At 32.8% G+C, this 24,634-nt stretch overlaps 1 protein-coding gene and 1 long non-coding RNA gene across 2 annotated transcripts in view; one reads left to right on the forward strand and one right to left on the reverse strand.

Annotated features, from left to right (window-relative positions):
- LOC123692812 (protein qui-1) overlaps positions 1 to 24,634 on the forward strand; it is a 124,100-nt gene that overhangs the window by 23,993 nt on the left and 75,473 nt on the right. The window lies entirely within an intron of this gene.
- LOC123692813 lies at positions 5,134 to 6,007 on the reverse strand. The gene is made up of 2 exons (XR_006751601.1): positions 5,388 to 6,007; positions 5,134 to 5,287 (listed from the first exon to the last, which is right to left on the reverse strand). It is a non-coding gene; the product is annotated as an uncharacterized LOC123692813 (long non-coding RNA).

A 24,634-nucleotide genomic window follows, 5' to 3' on the forward strand; every position in this document is an offset into this window, starting at 1 on the left:
CTTCTTCTTTATAATACTCCTGTTGGTCGTAGCGTGATGATATAAAACCTTCCTCAATAAATGAGCTTTCTAACACCGAAAGAATTTTTTAAATCGGGCAGTAGTTCCCGAGATTCCCGTTCAAACCAAACAATCAAACAAACTCTTCAGCTTTATAATATGTATTAGTATAGATAAGTTGGAGTAAAGCGAAAGCGGGTGATCCCGTTGAAGCAACTACGATGTATAGCAGAATATTCAGCTATATTGTGATTAAAAGTATTACTACTGAGTATTCGATAGTAATCCATTTAAAAGAAATGGATATACTTACTGAAATAAATTAATTTGAACTTCGGTTCTTTGAAACGGTCTGAGCGTGGATTCAATTACTTATATTAACCAGTGGGAATTCAACGTAAAGTTACATGAAGGTGAGGCGATATTGATATTGGTTTTATTAAAATGTATGAAATAAATACAGTTTGTTATTGTGATTAATGGATCTTTTCATATAGGTTTAAGTTGCCTTTTGAACAGTGTTAGTTTTGTGCATTATTTATTGTAAATAATTGTTTATCTAAAGACTAGAGACAGATTATTTTGTAAATATGTTGATTGCCTGAATAATATAGTACCTTTTCAAAATTATAATTATATTTATATAGGGAAAGTCATCATATCAGTTAGTATAACTCTACCTTATTTAAATAAATTACACAAATTAATAAATAGTACCAACGTATTATAGTAAAAATTACAAATATCAAAACAGCTCCAACTCTTTTTTAAAGAAATACATTCGCGTAGGGCCTGGAGATAGGCTGCCGCTGACGGGGCCGCGGACGCGGTTCTACCGAATACCCGCGGCCCCGTCTATAAAGCGGCACGGCCGCGGCGCGCGGAACACAGTGGAGTTTAGTCGGTAGGTCCCTGTACTCAGCAGGGTGAGTCCGACATAACCCAGGGCTCTTCCCCCGAGTGCCCTGGGTATGCCTAAATGCATTCTCCACTATAAAAAAAGGTATAGCAAATAATACATCCATTTGAAAATATTAATAATGATACATAAAATCAATCCATTCCAATGAATCGCAAATATCATAAACATTCATATTTGCTTTGCGAGGTAAAAGTTTGGTCTTTGCTCCGTATACTGTTTATAAAACATGTTTTAAGATTTATTGCTTCCTTCTTTGAGTTTGTATATTTGACCTAAATTCTGTGCAAGATCTCGTCTCTAAACTCAATAGTGTAAAAAGAATTATCACTAACGGTTTGGAACGTTACATTTGTAATTGATGGTTAAGATTTATTGATATTTAATGTTAAAAAATTAAGAGCTTTTCGTGTAAACTTATCATTTTAATGTGTTTTTATGATTGACATTCCGATGCAACGAATGGCAATAGGTAGTTTTAATCGTCGCTTAATTCAAATGTATAATTACAATAACTGTTATGAACAAAAAATAGAGCATTATGCTAATTTTGTATACTATGTACGTTGTGGTTATAACATTTTGATTATGGAGGACATAAAGAAAATTATGTAAGATGACCCACACGAATTGGATTGAAACAACACCATTAAGAATTAGAGAATACATAAACACATAAACTCACACAAAGCATTATTCGGTGTACAGATATTTTCGTGAGTTTCATTGATCTTGGACTCGGCACAAGTTTTATCTCGACAATATTTCAACAGTTTGATCACGTTATACTGCAAGTGTTTAAGATTTTAATATAAGTTTATAATCTGTTCAGAAAATAGAAAAATAATTAAGTATTTAAAAATAAATACATAAAACCCATACTTACAAGTTAAAAGCTTAGAAAGACCGAAAATCTTCCATTAAGGAAAAACGTACAAAGGCCATAAATCTCTCATTGTTCTATGTAACTTGTATTTTCACCCCTTGATTAGGGTTAACAAAAAGGTTAACTGTATATAGCCAGCATTATTTTTCTTTATATTATGATACAGAATCTCTTTTTAATCAACTTACCTTTTTTATGTTAGAGCAAGCGAAGGGGCAGGGCCACCTGATGTTAAATAGTCACCACCACACACTAATGCTTGTAATACTAGTAGCGTTACAGGTGCTTTGCCAAACTTAGTGTTTTACTTACTTCTAAATCATTTATTTGAAATAAAAGTTATTAGGTTGAAATTGATATTTTTGGTTTTATGGCATTCAAATGCTTTATAAATATAAATTTATAAAGAATAGAAAAAAATCGATGAGATGAGTTGAGATGGTTGTTAATCATCTCAATAGATGGCGCGCGGTGTGTCCCTTTGACACATAAAACCACAGCATAAAACTGAAAGAATAGATTAAATTCGATCGCTCTGGCGGGTCACGAGTGGCTGAATTGGTCAGGCATCCGCCCCGGAATGGCGCGAAAGCATGCGGGTTCGAGTCCTGCCTCGTGATCGAATTTTTTCTATTCTTTATAAATTTATAGTTATTAGGTTACCAAAAAAAGTTCTATAGGTTAAATAAATAAATACCTTTTCCTATAAGACTTCCTTCATTGTCAGCATCTATCAGGCCACGGCGTCTAATCTCTTTGGAGTCTAGCCAACAGAACATAAGATATTGTCAGGCACAAGTGAAGATACAATGAAATAAAGGAAATATTTATTTTGCGGAAAAGGGATACGAGTTACAACATTTCAGAAGCATATAAGATGAGAAAAACAAGTCTATAAGTTGAACTAATGCCAGACATAAATCTAATGTTGTTTTTAAAATGAATTAAATGAGATAGGTAACTACTAAACAAGATTATACAATTTGAATAAATTGCTCAATATGTTTTGTAGCGTTATAAACACGTGGTTATAAATAATAACTAGCTTACCGCCCGCGGCTTCGCCCGCTTTCTCTAAAACTATTTGAAATTTAAACTATCCTATCTCTCAAGTTGGATCGAACTGCACATGGTGTGCGAATTTTATTATAATCGGTTATGTGGTTTAGGAGTCCATTGAAGACAAACATTGGGACACGAGATTTATATATATTAAGAAGATTAGTAGGTAAGTTGACATCAATAAAGATTGAGAATAAAATAGATCGTGGTTCGCTAATTTAAATATACCGCCTATATTTTTTACCCTTTATTTATAGACACTCAAAGCCAGATATTATGTTCCGACTTCTCGTATAGTCTACCATATAGAACCTGGGACTCCGGTATCCATTTTCAATTTATTTTCACTTTAATAATATTGTAAATGAGTAGAGGTTCTCAACCAATGAAAACTTTCTTCTCTATTTTCTGTATAAATGTTCCTATTTCCACCAACAATCTGTAACGACCTGGAAGCAACAAAGATTTCGTTAATTCAAAGGTATAACTTTAATTAATTTAAAAACGGGTTATCCATACCTTGAAAGTTTTCGTAAGGCTTAGTTGATTAATTGCTCAAATTATTTGTAATCTTGTTCACGCTTTACCCACAATACATGGTTGACGAATAGTTAAGATTATAGTTAGGTGATTAATATGATCCTTCAATAAATACATGTTAGTCGTACAAATATATACTAAAAGTTAAGTTTGGTAACGGCGTTCAAAAATTTAAATAATTTATATTAAATCAAATTTCTTTCATATACATCAGCTGTCGTCAATCGATTATAAGAAAATCATTTAAAACTTTAATGTAATAAGAATTCTCCTAACGCAATTCCTACATTTGCATAAGTACTTGATATTTTATAAACCTGCAGCAAATATTACAAAGATTATAAAGTCAGAGAGACGATTAAAACAGAACATAACAATAATATTTATTGTTTATCGTTGACGCCAAAGTTTAGCAGTGTAGTAAAATATTCAAACGATATTCACAGATGGTGAAGTAAATGAATACATTTCGTTTCTATTTCGGTTTTTATAGACGGCCGATTTCGTCTCAGCATGATTCACGATTGTAACGTTACGCAGACGTAGTTAAAATATGCCTTTACGTTTTATAAGGAAAAGTGTATAACTTTGATGTACATAGTCCTTCAGAATCGTATATTATGTTAGCGAATATAGATCTACCAACTGTAGCGCATCTTATACGAAAATACCTTGATATTGGTTTCACTTACTGTAACATCCTTGCCATGTCAAAATTAAACCGGAGAGACTTTAAATCTAACTACCTATCGTATATTTTCCAATATGTGCCAAGTATAGCTACCTATTCCAATAGGTACCTGAAAATTTTTCAAAACACTCTGAATCAGACTGAGAAACCGCGTGATGCATTTGATATTCCCATAAACTTTAACGTACCTTTAAATCAAATTGAGCGTTCATTTCGAGTTACAAAATATATATACCTTATCTAAATATAAATATCAGAATCCATTTCCCCGACGCTTGTGAATATTTAGAAGCCAGCAAATCTAGGCTACTTCTCAATCCTCTCCACGTATCGGAATCGATATTTTCTTCCTGTCTTTTGAAGGCTATTTCATCATTAATATTCCGCTCAGATCGAGCAATGGGACGGTTGAATGAAATACCAAAAATATAAAGTTTTATATCCTATTCCTATACAGTATAAACGATAAACATTTACAGCCTTACTTATAAAAACTGACTGATCTGTTGCTTAAACACCTCTCAGTTAAACAACTCTCAACTCCTTAAACAATGATTAAAATAATCTTACTTATAAACCTGTCTCAGCAGTCTCTCAACTAAGTAACGTCAATATATTTTTTTCTAGTAACATTATCGAAATAAAACCCGCTATTCACGAAAAACTTGACTAAAAATGTACTTTTTGGCAAATATGAATGGTAGACTTTATTTTGTATGACATTTAACTGCGAATAAACTTTCAAAATATAATTATGTCATTTCTTTGTTATTTAATTTATTATTTAGCAATTGTTGTACAGCTGTGATTTATGTAAAATTATGTTTTGTTTATCATATTTGTACAGTGAAAAATCAAATAACTGAAAATGAGCATCAATTATTATTAATCCTCCTTGCAAAAAAGCAGGGAAGAACTTATGAAGCAACAACAAGAGTTGCATGAAATTACAATCCAACAGGAAAGGGAGACTCATGAAAAAAGGCTCTAAATACTTACTTTGGAAGAGGAATATTATAAGAAAACAATAATAAATTTACAAATATATGAAAATATTTATTTAATTATAAAAATAAGTTTCAATATGGCTGTGTTGATGTTTTCCCTTGTTTTTCGCATTCATCTTCTTATTCTTCTACATTATTAGGGACAGTTGGATTTGTTAATTGATTTTCAATGCCTGTAGGATCTAGAAAGAAACAAAAAAAAAGAATTAAAATATGGATTATGTATTGGCATTATTAAATATACTTTGTTTGCATATGAAAGTATTTTGCGTAAATACCTACCTTGATTTAAAATAGACTCATTAATTATTATTAGTATTGTTAAATTGTGCAAAACTGCACCAGCAATAATCGTGATCTTGATCACGTGGAGGAATCCTCACAACGTTTCATTGAGAATGCGGAATCTTTGCTTCCACACCCCGAAGCAACGCTCGACAGTTATAGTAATTATTCCTCGTTCGCATGTGACTCAGATCGTACAATATGCTTCCCAAAACTACGACCGGAATTCTTCTTCTTTCAGGTCCAGAGAATTCACGCTCTGTTTATAAAATTTTTTTTGACGCCTACGAATTCTAAAATCACGAAGCACCTGCACATCATTCGTAAAATCCTTACTCAAACTATCAATATCCATTTTACCACAATTTTACTGCGAAGTGAATAAAAACACAAATAATATACTCTTGGCAGCTACAAAACGTCAAATGTTTGACAATATATCCGCCATGATGTCTCTCAAATAGATTTAAAACAGGGTCGGACGTTTCTTAAATTTTGACATTATTTAACTGTTACTTAAACACCTCTCAACACTGAATTGGGTTTATAAGTGAAAAAAACGTTGATCAACAGCTAAGAGGGGCTCTTAAATTTGAGAGACGTTTATAAGTAAAGCTGTTAATATACAGGGTTACAGGAAAAGTCGATGTAGATCCGTTAAGGGCATGTAGTACACATCATTTCTGAATGATTTCACTATGTAACCTCCCATCCTAAACTTAACCGTTTTCGAGATATTCGAGTTTTAATTTTTTTTATGAAAATGCCCAATTTTTCGGCTATTCAATTGAATATTTTGAATTTTTTTGACTCCTATGATTATTTTTTTGGTTTTTTACATGAAGAATGAGATGATTAATTACCTCAATGTCTAAAATTGCACGTAAGTTAACTAAATAGGTCATTGTAGACGATCGAAACTTAAGAAAATAAGTACAAATTATAAAAAAATATTTTTCTTTTCTGGATATCTCAAAAAATTATTATGGCACTTGCTCTGCAGATGTGCTTAAAAACATCTACATTTTATCAGCTATCCAACGAGGTATAACACTCTAGGGTTTTTATTAACCTCAAAGGTGAAATTTAGTTTCTAAGGCTACATGGCAGTCAGAATAAATAGCCCTTATTTAATCTAATTAATTTGACTTAAGAGGGCTTATTCAATTTAACGCAAGTCAAAATCTCCGCGATCTATTACGATAGATCGCGGCTTGCGCTATCCTTTTACTATGAACAGCATAGGTCCACAGGAGAGCGCCGAGCAACATGTCCTCTCTCTGGAAAGGCTCGCTGCCGACTGATTTTAATCGGGTCGCGCGCAGTGTTTTATAGTACTTTAAAAAAAATTGTAGAAAAATAATAGAGGTACCTTAGTTGATTTTTTAAATTTTATCTTATAAGTAAGACGTTCTTTTATTGCAATATGTAAAAATTATATTAAACTAAGTCAAATATCTTGCTGAAAATAATCATTTTGTCGACTATAATTTCTAAAAAAATTCACATTGTTCGGATTTTAATTTCGTAAGTTAGGAGTCCAAAATAAAAAAATCTTTTAACTAACTATTTTAATAAGGATTTTTGCAGTTAGTTAAAAAAAATTGTGTGTTAGATCTGTCAGCGATTTCAGATATTTTTAGCTTCGAAATTGGCACTAAAAGCGAAATCAAGTAATCATCGGCTCAGTTATCTTGATGGTATTCACAAATACTGTATTAATTGAAAAAAACTCTTAACTAACTATATAGACAATAAAATTTCCTAAAATTATTAGTAATTCATATGTTTGTAAGATAAGTGGTTGATGGACAATCTGGTTTGAAAAATCACATATTTGAGCCAAACAGCGCACGGACCGCGTACACGGCCTTAAGTTCAGCATCATCATTTCAGCATACTGGCTTCCACTATTGAACATAGGCCTCCCTCGGCTAGGTACAACCTTCATGCATCCATCGATATCCCGCTATCCTGACCTAGGAGATCATTCAGTTTTATAGCATTTTTTTTGTTCACATCGTCGATCGTACAAATAATGACCGTACGCCAACTATTACTTGAGCGTAAGTGACTAGTTACTGGCTATTGTTTGGAAAATAACGTATTCGGTGCGTTGTTAAGTGTTAAATTTAGTTGGCATACAAAGTCACTCACGCTCAACTCATAGTTGGCGTACAGATCGTCGGTGATTGTAGTAAGCTAAATGAAACAATAAATCAGTTCAAAATAACATTTATTCACCTAATGTTTTTGAATAAAATTTTATAGTTCATGTTCTACGTGTCCACCTCTTTCGCACACATTTTCTCATTCTTTCACGTAGTCCACTTTTCACTACACCATGTGGTTAATGTTCGTCTTATGTCGTTAGCAGCATTTCAACAGCACACAAGCAGCATCCTTTCTTTGAGAACTTTCACTAACGATATGGGGTTGGGCTCACTGTAAACGAGGCTCTTCATGTGCCCCCATACATAAAAATCAATGGGGGTCAGGTCGGGACATCTGGGTGGCCAGGGTAAAGGCCCACCTCGTCCAATCCGTTTGTTAGGATAGTTAGTGTCCAACCATTCCCTAACGCTTCTTCTGAAATGAGCAGGGCAGCCATCATGTTGAAACCACATGTCCCGCAGTAATTGTAATGGGAGATCATTAGTAGGTCACCTAAGTCACACACATAAGTCGTGTGGGAATCCGAAAGCACAATAATTCGCATCTACCATGGACGAATCGCATGAGCAGACTAAAATGGATGGCAAGCAAACAAACGACCAAATACAAAACAATGGGCATGTTGTATGCCCAAACTTGTTTTTGCACATTATTTTTCTCACTCTCATCTGCATAAATCGTAAGTTGTCTCGCTCACACGCACCGGATTAACTTGAAGGACAATAGCCGAGGGACCCGTTAGACCTACTATCTGAACCTTTTCAACTATGTTTTTTTCTATGAGTTTAAATACAACCCTAGGTTGTTATACCTCGTTGGATAGCTGATAAAATGTAGATGTTTTTAAGCACATCTGCAGAGCAAGTGCCATAATAATTTTTTGAGATATCCAGAAAAGAAAAATATTTTTTTATAATTTGTACTTATTTTCTTAAGTTTCGATCGTCTACAATGACCTATTTAGTTAACTTACGTGCAATTTTAGATATTGAGGTAATTAAGCATCTCATTCTTCATGTAAAAAACCAAAAAAATAATCATAGGAGTCAAAAAAATTCAAAATATTCAATTGAATAGCCGAAAAATTGGGCATTTTCATAAAAAAAATTAAAACTCGAATATCTCGAAAACGGTTAAGTTTAGGATGGGAGGTTACATAGTGAAATCATTCAGAAATGATGTGTACTACATGCCCTTAACGGATCTACATCGACTTTTCCTGTAACCCTGTATATACATATATAAACTTCTTTGCACAAACGTTTAGTAATATTAAAACATTATGTCGTTAAAATCCTAGACGTGTTTAATATAACTATAACGCTCACTACGCAGGTACTTCTTAGCTTTTATGGTGTGAATATATTTGCTATTTGCTCTCTTGCACTCAAACATTTGCAAGCTTAAGTACCAGAAAAGCAATTACTATTCATTTTATGCACTTTCCTGCAGCAGCTTTCAGATAAACTAATGGAAAATACTATTTGATTCCATTTTCAATTCATAAAGTTCTATGCTAATGAAGAAAGTTCAATTCATTGTTACAAAATTCATTTATTAGTTTTTGATCGGCATTGAAAGTTGTCTGAGAAGTTTTTAAAATTACAATCTTTCCTTTCTTGGAATTTGCGTTGACGTTGGATCGTTTTAAATTTGAATGGCCGTTTCCAATGAGTATGTAATAACGGTTGACAATTTACTCCTAAAATAATTAACATACTGTTTGCGGTGAAAATTATACGCCAATTAGCACCATAATAAGCGCTACACTCTCACTAATTGCGGCATCACTATTCAGCAGCACGTATCCGAACGAACGTGGAATCAGTAATCGTATCAGTATTGTGCATAAGTTGATACCGACCGAGCAATACTCCAGGAATCGTTCAGAATTGTGGTAAGCCGCGTACACCATTTCATGGACAACAACAAAGCAACATTTTGTGACAGTCGGCCTTTTAAATTTCGATGTAATAGGTATGTTGATTCGGAGCAAGACAGAATTGCAGCGTTGTGCACCACTTTGAGCGCTTTATATTTATTCAATGTGAATTCGAATGTACTAAAATGGATTACAGATTTGAATGGCGTCGTTGATGCACATCTACAACTCTGTTGATATTGAACGAACGTTGATGTAAATTCAAAGTGAGATTGTGTTTACAAATAAATTCATCCATTAAAAATGAAGTTGGTAAATAAGTGGAAATTGAATAGCTTGACTAAATACAGCAGGTACTTAAATTATTTTAAAAACTGATATTACCAAAGTCTATGATTAATTAAACTAACAAAAGGTTTTAATTGCAGTAGTAACATATTTTCCTCGTAATATTATATTTCTGTGTCCATTCATTTGCGTGCGCTGCGCGTTCTCTTTTAAGGTGGACTTCCGACCAGCGCGGCTCTATCGCAACGGCCGCAGCGTCTAAGCCGCTGCGTCACTGTCGCAGCGGCTTAGACGCAGATTGGCTTCCGAGCAGCGCGACTCCGGCGTCAGTCACAGTTATTAGTCCATACCTGACGGTTGTGCGGTACAGTAGGAATGAACCGAAAAATTAAAAAAATATTATTAGAATCATATAGATAGAATAAATAATATAGATATATAGAAATAAATAATATAGAATCCTTTTTAGGCTGGTTTTTGTAGCCCGTTTCACTTAAATCGTACAAAATTGCATGTAATGTGCGTAAATATGTTACTAACGTCCATTTTTTAGATATTCTTTCGAAAATAACTCGATAATAACCTAAAAACAACGTGCTTTTGCAGCCTGCCACGCGACAGTGCTTGCGCGAGCATAGCACGGCCGCTACGACCGCGCGACACTGACGCTGCGTTACTGTCGCTGCGACAGTGACGCTGCGCTCGAACGTTCCATCATACATTTCCGTACTGTATAATACTATCGCTCTGTCGCCGCGTCACTGTCGCTGCGTTAGTGACGCCGGAGCCGCGGTGGTCGGAAGTCCACCTTTATGCCTCATGAATGCTTTTTAACAAGGAAAATAATTAGTTTAACTTCGCCGCACGAGTAAAAATAATAGAAGCTTCACACGCCGGTGACGTCAAGCCCCTGTCAGAAACATTCGTGTGAATTTCAACGTGTAATTGAATTGACATGTCATGACAAAATGTATAAAACGCCGGGGTAATTTACTGGGCTCGGCTTTTTGTTGGATTGCACGACACTTTGTGTAAGCACTTGGGGTGAAAGAATGCTTTATACTGAGGTGGAATTTGTTGTTTTTAACGTTTAACTGCCATATTCTATATACTGTATAATATCTTCGTAGGTATATGTACGTATTCTCAGTTGTGAAATTTGTACTGATTCTTTATCTTACCAGTAAAAAATTTAAAAGAATAACAGTAAAGCTGAAAAGATATTCAAATATTTGAAAGTGAAACGTAGTTATACCATAGGGATGGCGTAAGTGTACTCTGCACTCACAGAGCCAACTCTGTTGTCACAAAATGGTCTTGTATTTACTTTCTCTTGTTTATTTAGAGTTAACTTAACGACTTAAATTAAATATAACAATGCTCCGATTTTTCTCTAAATACGTTTTTACCATTGAAATTATCAAAATACACATACATAATATCGGTTAGAGACATACCACATAGAGAGACCATTGTGTTGCATAATACTATTTTACATAATTAATAATTAGTAATTAATGTATAAATATTTATGTAATAGCTAATCATCGATGTGTAAAGTTATATTGTTTGTTCGTGTATCAAACCTGAACTCTGAAGAGGAAAATTTCAGAAAAATCGTATCTGAGGATTAAATAAAAAAACTGAATAGTTACCTTGCCAGCACGAAATGTAATGGATTCCACAACATCGTATTGATTCGCCTGACTCTACGGATTAAAACATTGCGCAAAAATCCCGTAATGGTATTGGATTTTACTTTCATGCGAATTTGTAGATTTTATTTAAAATAAAAAAAATTAAACAATGCTCTGTTTATTTTATTACTTATAAAATTCGCTTGAATAATACCTATCGTTTTGGATAATAATAGAACATTCTATTTAGAGTGGAAAATTTTTACGGGCCCTGGAAAAAGTAAACAAAAGCAGGTACTTTATAAGTACTTATTCTATACGTTGGTATATATAAAGTTTTACTGAAAAATAGATAGTGTTTATTTTTTTTATGTCAGAGCAAGCAAAGGAGCGGGTGGGCCACCTGATGATAAGTGGTCACCACCGTCCATAAACACCTGTAACACTTTAACACTAGAAGTGTTACAGGCGCTTTGCCGGCCTTTTATGGACAAATAAGCAAAGTTATTATCAGCTTATTATAAGCTTGTTCGCTTCCCGGACGTGGCAATAGAATTTTCGAAAATCTTTAAATGTGGTTCTGTTCCTATTTAAAAATATATGAATTTTTCCTTCCACTAGTAGGTAATCTCCAGTATTTCAAGTAGTTTTCCTCCGGGACCTACATAAAATGTTGTAAGGAAAGTAAGCATGTGTATGTAAGCTACTAATTCTAATTAAGGAGAGTAATTCTAGCTGCGCCATCGTCTTGTGGTTTACAAATCTTAGTAAATTGGTTGCTAGTGTTACATACAACGTTCGCCTCACTTGTAGGAGACAAAATGCAGCGTCTTGAATTAAAATAGAAACGAAATTCATTTCATAGAAGCTTACGGATTTATGATTGATCGCTTATTCAAAACTCTCTCTCTCTTTGTCCTGAATAAGAAAGAGTATGCTTACCTATTTTTATAAAAAAATACTGATAATAATAAAAAAGCATTAGGTAAGTAATACACCGTAGTCACATTAAGATCATTTATCACATTATAAACGAACAAAATTTGATTTTAATACCAATGGCAAGTGAATATCTAGAGAGCCATATTAGATAGGGAGGCGAAGAGGGGAATTTTCTGCAATACTCGAGCGTGGCAGTTTAAGATATGAGAGATACCTTAGACCTAATAGAACAAACTTTTTCACTATTTAGCTCTATATGTAGTGACGCGCGCCTAGGATAGACGATCAGATTAGTAAAAAAAAATCGATAGTCTGAAATACTCGAGCGCGTCAGATTAAGATATTGGGGGTTGATTTTAGTGTTTTAAGACTAAATTTAATTAATCTGACCATAAGTCCTTGACGCCGCCGAGTTATAGGGTCGCGAACTTGTAAAAAAAAAAACGTTAACCCGGCATTCTCGAGCGCGATTTTTTTTATTTTTATTTTGAAGAATATAATCTAAAACTTACTAAAAACACAAAATCTGCCGGTTTCCGCATGACCGGAAGTCTGGAGGAGCCATTTCGTCTTCCGAAAAACGCGTTGCAGCATATAAGTCGCGAACTTTACTTTTTCAAAAAAAAAAAGTTTAAATAAACAAAAAAAGTAATTTAATTTTACAAAAAAAGGTCTCTTTTCATTTTTGTCCAAAGTTTAATTTTTTTTTACTTGAAGCATCATAAAAACTCAAACTCCCGGTTTTTTTAGTATATCTCGAAAACTGAGGGTGTTAAGAAAAATTGATATGAAATAACGATGATTAAAAAAAAGAAACTCTCAAACCTTTTTCGGTCAGATTAAGAGAACCCACCAACATTTTTGTCAGATTAAGAAAATATGCTTTCAGGAGACCGAGATAAACCTCCCCTATGAAAATCTGACGCGCTCGAGTATTTCAAAAGGACTTTTTTTTTCTGCATTTTCAAAAATTCATCGTAACTTATCGTCACGCCGAAATCGGCAGTTTTTTTAAGGGGAGCTTCCTTGGGGCCTACTTAACACCCCTTCCGAAAATCTGACGCGCTCGAGTAAATTTTTTTTTTGTGCATTTTTGACGAATTAATATGCCTAGCCCCACCACGCAAACCGGCAGATTAGTATACCGTTGTTATCAGAGGCACTTGGGGCATACGTAGTATGAATATCTGACGCGCTCGAGAATGCCCAAGTTACTATTTTTTTTTACATTTTTGAAAATCCGTACACGCCAAACCCACCGCTAAAATGGTTTTTACCATAGAAGCTTTCCTTTTCGAAATTATTTTATCTATCGATTTTGATAAGTCTCGACGGCGCCGTTTAATTACGCCATTTAGCTACCTCGCCTCCCTATCTATATATTTGTGTCAAAGAAACTTATTCAGGCTGAAAGATCCAAATTTTAATGGCTCGGAGAGGCGGACCATTAAGGTAGAAAGATTTCTATTCATTTCCAGTTTAAATATGAATGATGTCTCCAAAAAGCTATCTATGTTCGTTGTGGCTTCCTTTCGGTTGAAATTTTGCCGTTTTTACGATAGGAAATGAAAGGAAATACACGGGTCGTGTCGCACGTAGACACCTCAGAATTTTAACTATAGCTATAGTGGGACTGTTTCTAATGGTTCCCTTTTATGGTTGCTTTCAGGGTGAAACACGTCAACAAAAAACTAAGAGAATACAGGGCTAAAATTTGCTTTGGGGACCTCTTTCGAAGGTGTGGATAGGATATCGATAGGATTAATAATCTAAACCTTTGTGAAGCACACAAATACAACACATACAAACACAACACACAGCACAAACCATAAATTACAATTAAGTATATAATATATTATATAGCATATCTCGTAACTTTTGCATATTTAATAACCTAACCCAATATTTTGTACACGGTCTTGTTAGATATCAGACGTAGGTAATTTAGGCCAACCTTTCAGGAACAGGAATTATCAGAATCATCAAACTCCCTGACTTTTGTCTAATATGATTATATAGATAATTTAATTATACTTTACTAAAGTAGGATAACAAATACTGTATGACATACCTACGTACTACGTATAAAAAATAAAAACACATGTTTGTTAATTCTATACTTGAAGGCTGTACTCGCTCCTGGCATGTGATTTAAAATTCCATTTTATTTGAGTGGTTATTCGCAGAGTACGTGATAATTTTATGATGATGGTAATATTATTATATAATGTCTTATATATTCTTATATAATACATTATATAATATTATTCTTCTAATATGTTATATTTTAATCAATGATCGTTGTTATTTATGAATACTAAACGTGGATCAGTTTATTACATAATTATTGTGATGTTAGTATCACCTCATGCATACAAGTATTTAGCGAAGAAATTGTGTAATATACCTACCTACTCAGTGTTATAAATTATTTTTATAGCAAATATTTACAGAATAGCTGCTAACGATAGAGCTAAGAGCGATATTCTGATGAAAATTAAGATAAATACCTAATTTTCTCTACAGCAAAATTAAGTATTTTTTTAACGATATTATGGGCGGGATCGTCAAATGACAACCTTTAGTACTAATTAATATAATGTTTCACGGTAAGTAGTTAAATGGTTCTAGACTATGGTTCTAGACACGCAAGCTGGCAATCTTTTTAAAATATGGTAAAAATAATAAATGGGAAAATACTCTGTCTGTCCGTGTCTCCTTCACGCCTAAACACTGAATCGATTTGAATGAAATTTGGTACAGATAAAGTTTGAGAACTAAGAAAGGACTAAGGATAATTGATTAGGCTTTTATCAAAGTAACCCACGGGATTGGGAACTGCTAGTATTTATATTTCTAAAGTTAAAGGTGATTAAAAACACAGGATCAATATTAAATGCATCAAATATGTGATCATATTCAATGAAAATAGTTTCCACGAACTAAATAGAATTAAATTAATTAGGTAGTTCGTGAACTACCGAAAATACGCAAAAAATGTATTTTTTTACATTATTCCTAGAAATATAACGTCACCTATTTATGTAATAATTTTAAATTCAAAACCATAGTTCATGGAAATTATGAAATTTCAAATAATTTCAATGATGAAAAATCTTAATCACCTGAAGGCTGAAACACAAACTTAAACTGAGCTGTATTGTAAATAATAGTAGGCATTTATGCTAGCAGCTAGCAGTTCTTGGAAATTGTTTGGAAATTTTCCCTGTAATATCAACATCAAATTGAATTAAATTTCAATCGCATCAATTTCTGGCTTGAATATTAAACATGTGTTCATTTATAAACATTTAAATTTATTGAAAATAACATTTTCTGATTTCAAATTTTAATAGGTCGTGTTAAATGTTTTACCAGCACCCCGGCCATATTTAGGTACGTACAATTTTCTTTGTTTGTCTACCCCACGAGCCATTGTTTAGGTTTGAACGTTAGTAGCTAATAGTTCGCAAACAGTTTAAGGTTTTATTCCATACCACATCAACGAAAACCTTTTTCACGGCACGCAATTCCGTAATAAAGTAGAATATTATAATTTTGCAACGTAACTTCGCGTGTTCAAATCCATCTAAGCCAAAATACGATGGACGTCGAGTTTTTAATTCTTGTACCGCTGAAAAATTTAACATAATTTATAGAATTCATTATGCTTTTCATAATTCAAATATAGGTCGCCCCGCTTTCAACTTTTCTCGGTTTTACTTTTATGTATTATGTAACTCATACAATTAAAATGTACATTTCATTAATTCTAACTCTTTATTACTTTTTCAGTATTTGCACTCGAAACGCAAGTATTTCATAACGTTCAAAAAAGTAAATGGCTGGGTTTTTACATCGAAAATGTTTGTGTAGAAATACCAAAAACATTTTTTATTAAGTTTCAATTTATAGCGGGGATTGAAATTAAATTTCACGTGCGCGAAACTCAGACAGAATTTGGTCTAACATCAGTTGCACGTGTTGTATGTAATATGATTAAAACTGGCATAGGTCTGAAAAAGCCTTCCCTGACTACATGAAATACAAAATAGGAGCTCGAAGCCGTATCGACCCAGTCTGTTTTGGAAACTTGTTTTGTGAGTAGCCAGGCCACGAGACAAAGGAGACTGGATTCTAAACGTTTGCAATAAAATACATATTGTATCTTTGTTCTTTTCATTTCACAAAAATCTATTGTAATCTATTGTACCTGCGCATATTAAATATTTTATACTTGTTAAAAAAGTGATAGAAAAAGTTTTAACCAACGAATATGGCATGTCAATGTAATAAATCGATCGGACAAAGAATGTGCCATCAATTATTGTGAAACTAAATCTCTAGAGAAGAATCCGTTTCAAATACCATTTTCATTTCTCCCTACTTCCTCAAGTAATTATATTGTTATTCCATCGTTCATAATATTAGAGAGATAAGATCTTCACAAGTTTAACTCTCTACAAAATATAATACTTTTAAATACGTATAATGATAGTAACATTAAAGTTCAAAATATGTTGTTTTGTAAATTCGACAAAAATGAATATGAAGATAGTAAATATTATATTATATAATAAACTACGATTAAGGCCGTGTACGCGGTCCGTGCGCTGTTTGGCTCAAATATGTGATTTTTCAAACCAGATTGTCCATCAACCACTTATCTTACAAACATATGAATTACTAATAATTTTAGGGAATTTTATTGTCTATATAGTTAGTTAAGAGTTTTTTTCAATTAATACAGTATTTGTGAATACCATCAAGATAACTGAGCCGATGATTACTTGATTTCACTTTTAGTGTCAATTTCGAAGCTAAAAATATCTGAAATTGCTGACAGATCTAACACACATTTTTTTTAACTAACTGCAAAAATCCTTATTAAAATAGTTAGTTAAAAGATTTTTTTAATTTGGACTCCTAACTTACGAAATTAAAATCCGAACAATGTGAATTTTTTTAGAAATTATAGTCGACAAAATGATTATTTTCACCAAGATATTTGACTTAGTTGAATATAATTTATACATATTGCAATAAAAGAACGTATTACTTATAAGATAAAATTTAAAAAATCAACTAAGGTACCTCTATTATTTTTCTACAATTTTTTTTAAAGTACTATAAAACACTGCGCGCGACCCGATTAAAATCAGTCGGCAGCGAGCCTTCCCAGAGAGAGGACATGTTGCTCGGCGCTCTCCTGTGGACCTATGCTGTTCATAGTAAAAGGATAGCGCAAGCCGCGATCTATCGTAATAGATCGCGGAGATTTTGACTTGCGTTAAATTGAATAAGCGCTCTTAAGAGTTTTCCTTTGCTTCTATTAGTCGTATCATAGAGCTTTCCTCGAAAAATGCACTACCAAACACAGAAGCAAATAATCAGTTCAAACAGTTCCTGAGATAAGTGCGTCAACTTATCAAACATACAAACTGTTCAGTTTTATATTACAGGTGATTAAGAACAATAGCTGCATTAAAGAGGCCTTTTCCGACTGTAAAAATATTATAATATTATTACGTGTAAAGAACTACATGATACACATTTATGAAATATAACAAGCTTCCCTTTTGATTATTATTAATCTTCTTAAAACATAATCTGATATCCAATATTAGCTATTGGATATCAGATATATTTAATTTTAATTTAGTTCATAGTGAATTTGAAAAAATATTTAAAGTTAAATCTTTAAATATTACCAAGGATTTACCATTTAGTAAATGGGCGACACCTAGCATACATAGGTGTAGGATTGTTCTTTATGAGTTATATGGTATGAAGCAATATAATAAAGATCCATCTTTTCTTAGTTATGTTAGAAATTACTCAAAAACTTTTAAAATTGTTTGTTTTACTGCGAAGCGTTTGTATATCAGGGATAAAATACGCGACTCGGATAATAAAGTTAAAACAGTTTGGTCTATTATTAATGGTGAAATGGGTAAAAGCAAATCAAGTAATACCATAAAACTTGTAAATAATGGCATGGTTATTGACAAAAATGCTGATGTGGCGCTTGCTTTTGAAGATTTCTTTAGTAGTGTCCCTGCTAGCATTACTAATAATTTAAATTCGTCTTCAATACTTGCAGAGACCTTTTTGAGGGACCATGTTGCGGGGTGCAGTACATTATTTGAATTGCGTCACGTAACTGCTAATGATATTGTTACAGCATTTAAGACACTTAATTTAAAAAATACTTGTGATCTTTGGGGAATGTCTCTAAATTTAGTTAATAATATAATAGAAAATATTGCAAACAATTTAGCTTTCATATTTAATAAGTGTTGTGACTATGGTACATTTCCTAATTTACTAAAGCTTAGTAAAGTTATACCTCTATTTAAAAAAGGTGATCAAGAAGACTGTAACAACTATAGACCTATCTCGATTTTACCAACATTAAGTAAAGTTTTCGAAAAGTTAATATTAAACCAATTGACTAGTCACTTTGCTTCTAATAATTTGCTGCACACCAAACAGTTTGGTTTCTCAAAGGGGCGCTCAACCACAGATGCTGGAGTTGCACTACTAACACATATATATAAGGCATGGGAAAACTCAAAAAATGCTTTGGGGATATTTTGTGACCTCTCCAAGGCATTTGACTGCGTTGAACATTGTACTTTATTGCGTAAACTTAATCACTATGGGATTAAAGGACAAGCTCAGAACCTCATAGCCTCATACCTTCATGATAGGATACAAACTGTAGTTGTTAATGGAGAACGTTCTAGTGGTGCGTCAATTAACATTGGTGTTCCACAAGGATCTATTTTAGGACCCTTCTTGTTCTTGGTATATATCAATGATCTACCTTATTATTTACAGGATAGGTGTGAAATAGTTCTGTTTGCAGATGATACCTCATTAATATTCAATGTGGATAGGCATGACCCAAATGTTGACGAAGTGAACAGTACTCTTTTACACATATCCGACTGGTTTACTGCTAATAATTTATTATTAAATGCCAAAAAAACAACTTGTGTTGAATTTTTACTACCTAACGTTAAAAAGTTGAGCAGAAATATTACCTTGAACGGGGAGGTATTACACCCTACAGAATCGACTGTATTTCTTGGGTTAACATTGGACGAGAAACTACAGTGGGGAGCCCATGTCAACACCGCTGCAGGTAAGCTCAGTTCAGCAGCATATGCAGTCCGAAAGGTAAGGCATCTCACCGATGAAGATACAGCTAGATTGGTTTATTTCAGCTACTTTCATAGTATTATGTCCTATGGAATTCTACTATGGGGCAGGGCAGCAGATATAGAAACTATATTTATCTTACAGAAAATAGCCATTCGCTCTATATATAATTTACGTGCTCGGGACTCACTAAGAGATCTCTTTAAGAATACTGGTATACTTACTCTACCATCACAGTATATATTTAATAATATTTTGCATGTACACAAAAACGCCGACTTACACACAAGAGTAGGAGATAGACACTGTTATGGCACAAGGAACAGAAATAGAATTGAAATGCCATTTTTCCGATTAGCTAAAGTTAAAAATTCATTTATGGGTCAAGGTATACGCTTTTACAATAGAATTCCTCATAATATTAGAGAGTTTAGTAGTTCTAAATTTAAAACTTATATAAAAAATGTACTAGTTCAGAGAGCGTACTACAGTATTCAGGAATATATGGACGATAAAAACCCATGGAGGGTTGTCGCGTAAAAACCACAGGACAGTTCTTTGTATATTATGATATAATATTATGTATTTAGATATAAGTTACATATTATGTAATATCGACATGATTTTAAAAGAGCAACTATGGAGTTTCTTGCCGATTCTTCTCCATAGATCACTGCTTTCCGAATCGGTGGTAAATGTTAAAATAATTATGTAATGACGATTCGAAAGTGCTACTAAATAGTAGTCTAATTGAATAAATAAATGTTTGAGTTTGAGTTTGAGTTTGAGTTTAGCTTAATATACGGTGGGAACGTCGAGATTTTAATATTATTATTGCAAAATTACGATAGAATCAATTTCCATTAGACTCGATATACACCGCTTATTGGCAAATTGTTATGGGAAATCCAACGATTAGTGGATTATAATAATTACGCTATGGATAAACGGGGTTGCTTGTAATCATAATATTAAATTGTTACTAGTAAGCAATTTATTAAGATGTAGTTAGGAAAAATAGATAATCGAGTTTCATTGCTGGGACAGATACGTTTGATCCTATTATGAAACGATTTTCTAAACAGCATTTCTTTGTGTTTTTTTTTTTGGTCGACATAAAGGGCGATCAGATCTAGAACCTCCCGTTTGTAAAATGATTGCCCTATGTAGAATATCGTAGGAGGAACTAATTTTCCTTCTTATGTATAATCGGAAACTGATCAATGTTCTTGTTTGTATCTTATAATATAGTTAGTAACTATATTGTGTCTTAATGTTAAAAAATGCTAATTAATAACATAAATACCTCAAGAGCGTCTTGCAACGTCTTGTTTTATTTTACTAAAATCATGGCATCCTAACATCGCATTTATAAGCTTCACTGTAGTTTGCACTAGACGTTATCTTCTGGGGCATAATTTAATGTTTCCATACATTGTGGAATAACAACTAAAGCTGCATTATTTGTCTAGACAGTTTAGGAATTCTCGAGAAATGCAGTTCAAATACAATATGTGCAATTTATTAAGCAACAATTTGCATCTGCTACTGGTCAAGTTGTTATAATAGAATAGACAAATTGTTGTTAGTAATAAAATGTAAGGAAATAAAATTTTAATAAGAAAATATTAAATAATATATCCTATGTGACTTACTAAAAACGAGACGACGCTTGTGCTAGTGAAATAATAAAAATAGCTTATTAACACTAACAAGTGATAACTGCGTTAAAAACAACCGACTTCAAACTTGCACTTGCAAAATTTACAAATACCTACAGACAAAAATGCTCATAAAATAAAAACTACTGGGCCTATCCGAATAAAATTTTTATGGGACCAATTCGACACCATCCCGCATCGAACAAAAAAAGAATCACGTAAATCGGTTCAGAAACCTCGGAGTAATCGGTGTACATACATAAAAAAAAAAAAAAAAAATATACCGGCCGAATTGATAACCTCCTCCTTTTTTTTGAAGTCGGTTAAAAAGCAATAAAAGCTCACCTCTTTATAATGCTTTTGATTACGTTATTTGCTATAAGCAAGCGTTGGATAGCGGACAAAGCACCTTTCCCATGCATTATCCTTTGATATAATTAATTTATAATTTCCCTTTGAGGCAAGAGTCAATTTCTCTTACCAGGCTCAAACAGTTTGTTTAAATTCATGCGGTATTTTAATTTTATTATTCCAATTTTAAGTAAATATCAACATGATACATGAACATTAAATACAAGTACCCACAGCCTAATAAACAACAAATTCTCTTTATATGTTTATTGAGATATTTAAGTTTGATAAATTTTAATTGTATGTGGATTTATATAGGGATTGACCCTTTTCGGCGCTGTTCAGGAAATGGGTTTATGTAGGCAACCTTTGTTAAATATATGGATATTTAATACCCCGCGATATCGCACGTACACCATCCCGCTTTTGTTCAAGATAAAATTGAAATTTGTTTGTGTAAGTAATTGAATATTATACAGAAAATACATATTGTCCTAAATTTCTACACCTATGTTTTGTTTAGATTGCTGGCGCAAATGTTTCTATCGATATAGAGTTATCGTGCAATGTAAACGAAACAATAATTATTCCATCTATGTTTTTCAATCTTTGCTCAAAATCCATAAAAAATACAGAAAATAATTTTGATTTTATCGCTCTTTTATTTTGGAGTCTTATCGGTCATCGATATTTTAAATTATTAAGCATCGTAGGTCAGTGAACAAGTTGAATATCTAATGTGAATATGATTCTAACATAACTTCTCTATAATTCAGTTGTAATTTTACTTTTTCGATTCTTTTGTTTTGTATTTGGAGTCCTATTGGTCATTGACATGTTAATAAATTATGAGTAAACATAGGTCAGCGAATAAACTGATCACATCAAATATTAATGGTCCCAATATCAATTCTATGCTATTGACACAAATCAGTTTTGTTTTAGAACTCCTCGTGTATACCGTGTTCTAGGAAATCAAATATTTTACAGTAAAATCAATAAATCATAATTTTAATAATACCTTAAATCGGAAAGGACAGGGGTTAACTCGGGGATGGGATAACTGAGTAAATAACAAACTATGAGGTCAACCGTTGTTTTATTCACTTTATTTGCGGTTCTGCGTTCTAGTATAAGTGCTATCGTAATTGACTTTGGCTCTCAGTTTAAAGGTGAAGTTTATTTATAGGGCATTATTTTTATTGCGATTTATACGAAGCATATTTATTTATAGCGAACCCGGGATAAGCTTAAAGGGATTATCTTATTATTTTTATTTTGCTTTGAATAATCTGACATACATTTATTTTTAAGAAGGAATATTATAAAAGTGGTGATGGCGATTCTTATCTCGTATCCAGTGTGAAATCATTAATTCTAAAGATTGCTATAATATGATGTACCTAATCAAAAGGCATTTCTCATTCAGTATTGAGATATGTAAGTACAATGTATGTAGTGTGTACCTACTTCCTATGAAATGATCACTTATGAAATTTTGTAAGCTTAAATGTAAGAGCGGATGAGTGCTTACCGAAAATGCGAAAGCTTATGAAAAGATAATCTCGGACAAAACGCTTACAATTCCCGGTAAAAGACGTTAAAATTTCCTTAAATCAAATTCATGTAACGTCATTTTCTGTCTTTTCTATGAAGTTGATGCGTAAAACGATTTTGGTGAAATGAGAATTTTATTTGTTTACAAGTAAATGATATTTTGCAGTTTAATAAACGTTTAACGTCTACGAATAATGTACCTCGAGCTGTCGTGTTTTTTAATACCTGTATTTTTTAGTGCAGAGTTAATAAATAAAAGTATTGATCGACAAGATTGACGACCCCAAGTCGTGGTTAGGATGGGATTAGGATCGAGCTTATTACGTCACAGGCTGTGGGTTAACCTGGAAAATTATTCTGCTTGAAATATTTTAATCAGGCTTTAGTGAAATGTGAAATGTAAGTTAGGCTCTGGTTGTTGCTATCGGATAGGTACTATCAGCAAGTCGAGACTTGGCCCGGATGGACACGGTAATCCGGAATAACAAAAAAGTCGTAATATGTTGTACCTCTACTATTTTTTATAATGCAACGATAATTTTTAACCGACTTCAAAAAAAAGGAGGAGGTTATCAATTCGGCCGGTATATTTTTTTTTTTTTTATGTATGTACACCGATTACTCCTAGGTTTCTGAACCGATTTACGTGATTCTTTTTTTGTTCGATGCGGGATGGTGTCGAATTGGTCCCATAAAAATTTTATTCGGATAAGCCCAGTAGTTTTTATTTTATGAGCATTTTTGTCTGTAGGTATTTGTAAATTTTGCAAGTGCAAGTTTGAAGTCGGTTGTTTTTAACGCAGTTATCACTTGTTAAAATCGGTTCAATAGATTTGAGTTCAATTGTAACAAACAAACAAAAAAAAATCGTGCCTCTTTTCTTTATTTTTATTGGTCTGTATGGTTAGATTAGAGCTTGTGATAATGAGTGAATTGCTCCTTTATAATATTAGTTTTGATATTATTTTTTATTCAGAAGTTTGAAATCAATGAAGCCTCAAGGGTCTCTCCAATAATCCCAATTTACACATGATTATATTGAAGAGTCATACCCGGTATAGTCCGTAAATTAATTCGTAGAACTAGGTCGTAATACAATAATTAATTACGTCGTATGACGTTGACGTAAATTAAACCGAACTTGCAAATCAATTAGTGTAATTATGATAATACCACACTCAAAGCACACTCGAAGGTAGGTATAGTATTCTCTGTAATTAGATGGATATCGTCCTATAGGTAGATATATAACAAAATTATGTATTATATTAGGAGCTTAGTAGGAAAATCAAATATTATGTGTCGAAATTTAACGGTGAAAAATTATGTGGACCTACTAATGACATGTATACTTGGATGATTCATCCATAATTTTTCACAAAAATGTATTGACGTTGCCGTACCTCTGATAAAAAATTTAAGAAGAAGAAGAAGAAAAGTTTATTCAACACCACACACATAATAAAAGGAAAAAAAATAAACACAAAACAAAAGCAACAAATTAAAAAAGAAAAAAAAATAGAATTTGTCTCAATTATTTTTCACACTGATTCAAATAAAGTAAATAACAGCCCATATAGTTGT

Source organism: Colias croceus, chromosome 6, assembly GCF_905220415.1.
Source record: "Colias croceus chromosome 6, ilColCroc2.1".
NCBI lineage: Eukaryota > Metazoa > Arthropoda > Insecta > Lepidoptera > Pieridae > Colias > Colias croceus.